A 9,555-nucleotide genomic window follows, 5' to 3' on the forward strand; every position below is an offset into this window, starting at 1 on the left:
GACTACTGATGCTGTTGGATTTTGATCTTCCTGAACTCGAAATAGATTTTCTGGAGCTAAAGAACTCCAAATGGCGCGCTCTCAATGGCGTTAGAAAGTAGACATCCAGAGCTTTTCAGCAATATATAATAGTTCATACTTTATTCGAGATTAGATGACGTAAACTGGCGTTCAACGCCAGTTCCATGCTGCATTATGGAGTCAAACGCCAGAAACACGTCATAAACCAGAGTTAAACGCCAAAAACACATTACAACTTGGCGTTTAACTCCAAAATAAGCCTCTGCACGTGTAAAGCTCAAGCTCAGCCCAAGCACACACCAAGTGGGCCACGGAAGTGGATTTCTGCATCAATTACTTATTTCTGTAAACCCTAATAACTAGTTTAGTATAAATAGAATTTTTTACTATTGTACTAGGTCTTTGACAATATAGTCTCTTGACCATTCGATCTTTTTTGATCATTCATGGGGGCTGGCCATTCGGCCATGCCTGGACCTTCATCACTTATGTATTTTCAACGGTGGAGTTTCTACACACCATAGATTAAGGGTGTGGAGCTCTGCTGTACCTCGAGTTTTAATGCAATTATTACTATTTTCTATTCAGTTAAGCTTATTCTTGTTCCAAGATATCCGTTGCACTTCAACCTGATGGATGTGATGATCCGTGACACTCATCATCATCCACCCTTATGAACGCGTGATTGACAACCACTTCCGTTCTACCTTAGAACGAGTGCATATCTCTTGGATTCCTTGATCAGAATCTTGTTGGTATAAGCTAGAATTATTGGCGGCCATTCCTGAGAATCCGGAAGGTCTAAACCTTGTCTGTGGTATTCCGAGTAGGATTCAGGGATTGAATGACTGTGACGAGCTTCAAACTCGCGATTGTTGGTCGTGATGACAAACGCAAAAGAATCAATGGATTCTATTCCGACATGGTCGAGAACTGACAGATGATTAGCCGTGCTGTGACAAGAGCATTTGGACCTTTTTCACTGAGAGGATGGGAAGTAGCCATTGACAACGGTGATGCCCTACATACAGCTTGCCATGGAAAGTAGTATGAAGGATTGAAAGTAAGAAAGTAGTATGTTGTAGAGATTCAACAGGGACAAAGCATCTCCATACACTTATCTGAATTTCCACCAATGATTTACATAAGTATTTCTATATTTATTTTATGTTTTATTTATTATTACTTTCGAAAACTCCATAATCATTTGAATCCGCCTAACTGAGATTTACAAGATGACCATAGCTTGCTTCATACCAACAATCTCCGTGGGATCGACCCTTACTCACGTAAGGTTTATTACTTGGACGACCCAGTGCACTTGCTGGTTAGTTGTGCGGAGGTGTGAAGAAAGTGCTGAGTTAGTAGATGCACATACCAAGTTGAATGCCATTGTTAGAGATCACAATTTTGTGCACCAAGTTTTTGGCGCCGTTGCCGGGGATTGTTCGAGTTTGGACAACTGACGGTTCATCTTATTGCTCAGATTAGGTAATTTTCTTTTTTTTTATTTTCAAAAAATTTTTCAAAAATCTTTCAAAAATTTTTTTACTTCTATTTTCAAAAAATTATTCTAAAAAAAATATACAAAAAATCAATAAAATCATAAAAACCAAAAATATTTTGTGTTTCTTTTTTGAGTCTTGTGTCATGTTTTAAGTTTGGTGTCAATTGCATGTTTCCCTTTTTCTTGGAATTTTATTTTTGAAAATTCATGCATGTGTTCTTCATGATCTTCAAGTTGTTCTTGATAAGTCTTCTTGTTTGATCTTTAAATTTTCTTGTTTTGTGTCCTTTGTTGTCTTTCATATGCATTCTTGCATTCATAGTGTCTAAACATGAAAAATTTCTAAGTTTGGTGTGTTGCATGTTTTTCTTTTCTTGAAAATTTTTCAAAAATATGTTCTTGATGCTCATCTTGACATTCAAAGTGTTCTTGGTGTTCATCTTGACATTCATAGTGTTCTTGCATGCATCATGTGTTTTGATTCATAATTTTCATGTTTTCATGTTTTGGATCATATTTGTATTTTTCTCTCGCCTCATTAAAAATTCAAAAATAAAAAATATCTTTTCCTTATTTTGCTCATAATTTTCAAAAATTTGAGTTGATTTAGTCAAAAAATTTTAAAAACTTAGCTATTTCTTATAAGTCAAGTCAAATTTCAAATTTTTAAAATCTTATCTTTTCAAAACTTTTTCAAAAATAAAATCTTTTTTATTTTTTTATTTATTTTCAAAAATTTTCAACTTTGATTTTCAAAATCTTTTTCTTATCTTTATTTCATAATTTTTGAAAACTTAACTAACAATTAATGTGATTGATTCAAAATTTTGAAGTTTGTTACTTTCTTGTTAAAGAAAGGTTCAATCTTTAAATTCTAGAATCATATCTTTTAGTTTCTTGTTAGTCAAGTAATCAGTTTTAATTTTAAAAATCAAATCTTTTTCAAAATATCTTTTTCAATCATATCTTTTTAAAATATCTTTTTCAAATCATATATTTTTCAAAAAATTAATTTCAAAAATATTTTCTAACTTCTTATCTTTTTAAAATTGATTTTCAAATCTTTTTCAACTAACTAATTGACTTTTTGTTTGTTTCTTATTTTTTTCAAAACCATCTAACTACTTTCCTCTCCCTAATTTTCGAAAAACACTTCTCCTCTACTCAAGAATTTGAACCTATCCTCCTCCTTGTGTTTGGATTCTTACCTTTTCCTCCTTCTATTCCTTCTCTCTTCTACTAACATAAAGGAATCTCTATACTGTGACATAGAGGATTCCTCTTCTTTTTTTGTTCTCTTCTCTTTCATATGAGCAGGAACAAGAAAAAAGGCATTCTTGTTGAAGCTGATCTTGAACCTAAAAGGACTCTGAAGAGGAAACTAAGAGAAGCTAAATTACAACAAGTCAGAGACAACCTTACTGAAATTTTTGAACAAGAAAAGGATATGGCAGTCGAACCCAACAACAATAATGCAAGGAGGATGCTTGGTGATTATACTACACCTACTTCCAAATTTGATGGAAGAAGCATCTCAATTTCTGCGATTGGAGCAAACAATTTTGAGCTGAAGCCTCAAACTAGTTGCTCTGATGCAACAAAACTGCAAGTTCCATGGACTTCTATCAAAAGATCCCTATCAGTTTTTAACTGAATTCTTGCAGATCTGTGAGACTGTTAAGACTAATGGAGTAGATCCTGAAGTCTACAGGCTCATGCTTTTCCCTTTTGCTATAAGAGACAGAGCTAAAACATGGTTGGACTCACAATCTAAAGATAGCCTGGACTCCTGGAATAAGCTGGTCACGACCTTCTTGGCTAAGTGCTTTCCTCCTCAAAAGCTGAGCAAGCTTAGAGTGGATGTTCAGACCTTCAAATAAAAAGATGGTAAATCCCTCTATGAAGCTTGGGAGAGATACAAGCAGATGACCAAAAGGTGTCCTTGTGACATGCTTTCAGAGTGGACCATTTTGGATATATTCTATTATGGCCTATCTGAGTTCTTTAAGATGTCACTGGACCATTCTGTAGGTAGATCCATCCACCTAAAGAAAACGCCTGTAGAAGCTCAAGAACTCATTGACATGGTTGCAAATAACCAATTCATGTACACTTTTGAGAGGAATTCTGTGAGTAATGGGACGCCTCAGAGGAAGGGAGTTCTTGAAATTGATGCTCTGAATGCCATATTGGCTCAGAACAAAATGTTAACTCAGCAAGTCAACATGATTTCTCAAAGTCTGAATGGATGGCAAAATGCATCCAACAGTACTAAAGAGGCATCTTCTGAAGAAGAAGCTTATGATCCTGAGAACCCTGCAATAGTAGAGGTAAATTACATGGGTGAACCCTCTGAGAACACATATAATTCCCCATAGAGAAATCATTCAAAATTCTCATGGAAGGATCAACAAAAGCCTCAACAAGGCTTTAATAATGGTGGAAGAAATAGACTCACCAATAGCAAGCCTTTTCCATCATCTTCTCAGCAACAGACAGAAAATTCTGAGCAGAGTACCTCTAGCTTAGCAAACATAGTCTCTGATCTGTCTAAGCCCACTTTAAGTTTCATGAGTGAAACAAGGTCCTCCATTAGAAATTTGGAGGTACAAGTGGGCCAGCTGAGTAAGAAATTCATTGAAACTCCTCCTAGTACTCTCCCAAGCAATACTGAAGAAAATCCAAAAAGAGAGTGCAAGGCCATTGACATAATCAATATGGATGAACCTAGAGAGGAAGGAGAGGATGTGTATCCCAATGAGGAAGACATCATGGGACGTCTTTCAAGCAAGAAGGAGTTCCCTATTGAGGACCCAAAGGAATCTGAAGGTCAGATAGAGATCATAGAGATCCCATTAAACCTCCTTCTGCCATTCATGAGCCCTGACGACTATTCTTCCTCTAAAGATAATGAAGATGTAACTGGAGAGAAAGTTGCTCAATATCTAGGAGCCATCATGAAAGTGCATGCCAAGTTGTTTGGTAATGAGACTTGGGAAGGTGAACCTCCCTTGCTCATTAGTGAACTATATACATGGGTTCAGCAAACGTTACCTCAAAAGAAACAAGATCCTGGTAAATTCTTAATACCCAGTACCATAGGCACCATGACCTTTGAGAATGCTCTGTGTGACCTAGGGTCAGGCATAAATCTTATGCCACTCTTTATAATGGAGAAGCTGGGGATCATTGAGGTACAGCCTGCCACATTCTCATTAGAGATGGCAGATGGATCATAAAGACAAGCTTATGGATTAGTAGAGGACGTGTTAGTGAAGGTTAAAGGCCTCTACATCCTTGCTGATTTCATAATCTTAGACACTAGGAATGAGGAGGATGAATGCATCATCCTTGGAAGACCCTTCCTAGCCACAGCAGGAGCTGTGATTGATGTTGATAGAGGAGAGCTAGTCCTTCAATTAAATAGGGACTACCTTGTGTTTAAAGCTCAAGGATCTTCTTCTGTAAATATGGAGAGGAAGCATGAAAAGCTTCTCTCAATACAGAGTCAAACAAAGCCCCCACAATCAAACTCTAAGTTTGGTGTTGGGAGACCACAACCAAACTCTAAGTTTGGTGTTAAACCCCCACATTCAAACTCTAAGTTTGGTGTTAGGAGTCCACAACATTGACCTGATCACCTGTGAGGCTCCATGAGAGCCCACTGTCAAGATAGTGACATTAAAGAAGCGCTTATTGGGAGGAAACCCAATTTTTATTCATCTAATTTTAGTTTTAATTTTATTGTTCTTTTATGTTTAATTTGGTTCATGATCATGTGGAATCACAAAACAAATACTAAAATTAAAAATTGAATCAAAAACAGCAGAAGAAACGGCACACCCTGGAGGAAGAGCTTACTAGCGTTTAAACGCCAATAAAGAGCATCTGGCTGGCGTTTAACGCCAGAACAGAGCATCTTTTTGGCATTGAATGCCAGAAACAAGCACTATTCTGGCGTTTAAATGTCAGGATTGCACCCTGAGGAAAGCTGGTGTTAAACGCCAGAAACAAGCATGGAACTGGCATTTTAACGCCAGAAACATGCTGCAGATGGGCGTTGAACACCCAGAACAAGCATGAAGCTGGCATTCAACGCCAGAAAAAAGCATCAATCTGGCGTTGAATGTCAGCATTGCATGCAGAGGGCATTTTACACGCCTCATTGGTGCAGGAATGTAAATCCTTGACACCTCAGGATCTGTGGACCCCACAAGATCCCTACCTACCTCAACTCATCCTCTCTCTCTTTTTTACACAATCCAATAAACATTCTTCCCCAAAACCCTTCACCAATCACCTCAATCTCTCTTCCCCATCACCTTTTCACCACTCACATCCATCCACTCTTCCCCATAAACCCAATCTACCATCAAAATTCAAAATCTCTTTCCCACCCAAACCCACCGTAAATGGCTGAAACTACTCTCTCTCCCTTCACTATATAAACCCCTCTATCCCTCTTCATTTTCACACACCACAACCCTCTCTTCTTAACCTTGGCCGAAACCACACACCTCTCTCTTACCTCCATATTTTCTTCTTCTTCTTCTTTCTTCTTTTGCTCGAGGGCGAGCACTATTCTAAGTTTGGTGTGGTAAAAGCATAGCTTTTTTGTTTTTCCATAACCACTTATGGCACCTAAGATCGGAGAAACCTCTAGAAAAGGGAAAGGAAAGACAAAAGCTTCCACCTCCGAGTCATGGGAGATGGAGAGATTCATCTCTAAATCCCATTAAGACCACTTCTACAAAGTTGTGGCCAAGAAGAAGGTGATCCCTAAGGTCCCTTTCAAGCTCAAGAAAAATGAGTATCCGGAGATCCGACATGAGATTCAAAGAAGAGGTTGGAAAGTTCTTACCAACCCCATTCAACAAGTCGGAATCTTAATGGTTCAAGAGTTCTATGCCAATACATGGATCACTAGAAACCATGATCAAAGTATGAACCCGAATCCAAAGAATTATCTTACAATGGTTCGGGGGAAATACTTAGATTTCAGTCCAGAAAATGTGAGGTTGGCATTCAACTTGCCTATGATGCAAGAAGATGCACGCCCCTACACTAGAAGGGTCAACTTTGATCAAAGGTTGGACCAAGTCCTTATGGACATATGTATGGAAGGAGCTCAATGGAAAAGAGACTCAAGAGGCAAGCCGGTTCAATTGAGAAGACTGGACCTTAAGCCTGTGGCTAGAGGATGGTTGGAGTTCATCCAACGCTTCATCATCCCCACTAGCAACCGATATGAAGTTACTGTGGATCGGGCCATCATGATTGGAGAGGAAGTAGAAGTTCATGAAGTCATCTCACTTGAATTCTACAAAATAGCCGAAAAGTCCTCCACCATGGCAAGGCTAGATTTTCCTCATCTTATTTGCCATTTATGCTACTCAGCTGGAGTTATCATAGAAGGAAACATCCTCATTGAAGAGGACAAGCCCATCACCAAGAAAAGGATGGAGCAAACAAGAGAGACCATCCATGGATCTCAAGAGATGCATAAGGAAGCTCATCATCAAGGAATCACTGAGATGCCTCAAGGGATGCACTTTCCTCCCAACAACTATTGGAAACAACTCAAGACTTCTCTAGAAGACTTGAGTTATAACATGGACCAACTAAGGGTGGAACACCAAGAGCACTCCATCATTCTCCATGAGATTAGAGAAGATTAAAGAGCAATGAGGGAGGAGCAACAAAGGCAAGGAAGAGACATAGAAGAGCTTAAGGACATCATTGGTCCTTCAAGAAGAAGGCGCCACCATCACTAAGGTGGACTCATTCCTTGTTCTTATTTCTCTGTTTTTCGGTTTTTAAGCTTCATGTTTATCTATGTTTTGTGTCTTTACTTCATGATCATTAGTAACTATGTCTTAAGGCTATGAATAATTCCATGAATCCTTCACCTCTCTTAAATGAAAAATGTTTCTAATACAAAAGAACAAGAAGTACATGAGTTTCGAATTTATCCTTGAAATTAGTTTAATTATACTGATGTGGTGACAATACTTTCTGTTTTCTGAATGAATGCTTAAACAGTGCATATTTTTGATCTTGTTGTTTATGAATGTTAAAATTGTTGGCTCTTGAAAGAATGATGAACAAGAGAAATGTTATTGATAATCTGAAAAATCATAAAATTGATTCTTGAAGCAAGAAAAAGCAGTGAAAAAGAAGAAGCTTGCGAAAAAAAAGTGGCAAAAAAAATATAGAAAGAAAAAGAAAAAGTAAAGCAGAAAAAGCCAATAGCCCTTAAAACCAAAAGGCAAGGGTAAAAAGGATCCAAGGCTTTGAGCATCAATGGATAGGAGGGCCCAAGGAAGTAAATCCAGGCCTAAGTGGCTAAATCAAGCTGTCCCTAACCATGTGCTTGTGGCATGCAGGTCCAAGTGAAAAGCTTGAGACTGAGTGGTTAAAGTCGTGATCCAAAGCAAAAATAGTGTGCTTAAGAGCTCTGGACACCTCTAATTGGGGACTTTAGCAAAGCTGAGTCACAATCTGAAAAGGTTCATCTAGTCATGTGTCTGTGGCATTTATGTATCCGGTGGTAATACTGGAAAACAAAGTGCTTAGTGCCACGGCCAAGACTCATAAAAGTCGCTGTGTTCAAGAATCAACATACTTAACTAGGAGAATCAATTAACACTATCTGAACTCTGAGTTTCTATAGAAGCCAATCATTCTGAACTTCAAAGGATAAAGTGAGATGCCAAAACTGTTCAGAAGCAAAATGCTACAAGTCCCGCTCATCTAATTAGAACTAATATTCATTGATATTTTGGGATTTATAGTATATTCTTTTCTTTTTATCCTATTTGATTTTCAGTTGCTTGGGGACAAGCAATAATTTAAGTTTGGTGTTGTGATGAGCGGATAATTTATACGCTTTTTGGCATTATTTTTAGGTAGTTTTTAGTAGGATCTAGCTACTTTTAGGGATGTTTTCATTAGTTTTTATGTAAAATTCACATTTCTAGACTTTACTATGAGTTTGTGTGTTTTTCTGTGATTTCAGGTATTTTCTGGCTGAAATTGAGGGACCTGAGCAAAACTCTGATAAGGAGGCTGACAAAGGACTGCTGATGCTGTTGGATTCTGACCTCCCTGAACTCCAAATGGATTTTCCAGCAATATATAATAGTCCATACTTTATTCGAGATTAGATGATGAACGCCAGTTCCATGCTGCATTATGGAGTCAAACGCCAGAAACACGTCATAAACCAGAGTTAAACGCCAAAAACACGTTACATCTTGGCGTTTAACTCCAAAAGAAGCCTCTGCACGTGTAAAGCTCAACCTCAGTCCAAGCACACACCAAGTGGGCCACGGAAGTGGATTTCTGCATCAATTACTTATTTCTGTAAACCCTAGTAACTAGTTTAGTATAAATAGAACTTTTTACTATTGTACTAGGTCTTTGACAATATAGTCTCTTGACCATTCGATCTTTTGATCATTCATGGGGGCTGGTGATGAGCGGATATTTTATACGCTTTTTGGGGGTAATTTCATGTAGTTTTTAGTATGTTTTAATTAGTTTTTAATAGAATTTTATTAGTTTTTAGGCAAAAATCATATTTCTGGACTTTACTATGAGTTTGTGTATTTTTCTGTGATTTCAGGTATTTTCTGGCTGAAATTGAGGGAGCTGAGCAAAAATCTGAGTTAGGCTAAAAAAGGACTGCTGATGCTGTTGGATCTTGACCTCCCTGCACTCGGAATGTATTTTTTGGAACTACAGGAGTCCAATTGACGCGCTCTCAATTGGGTTGGAAAGTAGATATCCAGGGCTTTCCATCAATATATAATAGTCCATACTTTGCGCAAAGATAGATGACGTCAACGCCAGTTTCATGTTGCAGTCTGGCGTCCAGCGCTAGAAACAGGTTACAAGTTGGAGTTCAACGCCCAAAACACGTTACAACCTGGCGTTCAACTCTAGAAAGAGCCCAAGCACGTGAGAGGCTTAAGTCTCAGCCCCAGCACACACTAAATAAGCCCCAGAAGTGGATTTCTGCACCA

This window comes from Arachis duranensis, chromosome 1 (genome assembly GCF_000817695.3).
Source record: "Arachis duranensis cultivar V14167 chromosome 1, aradu.V14167.gnm2.J7QH, whole genome shotgun sequence".
NCBI classification, from domain to species: domain Eukaryota; kingdom Viridiplantae; phylum Streptophyta; class Magnoliopsida; order Fabales; family Fabaceae; genus Arachis; species Arachis duranensis.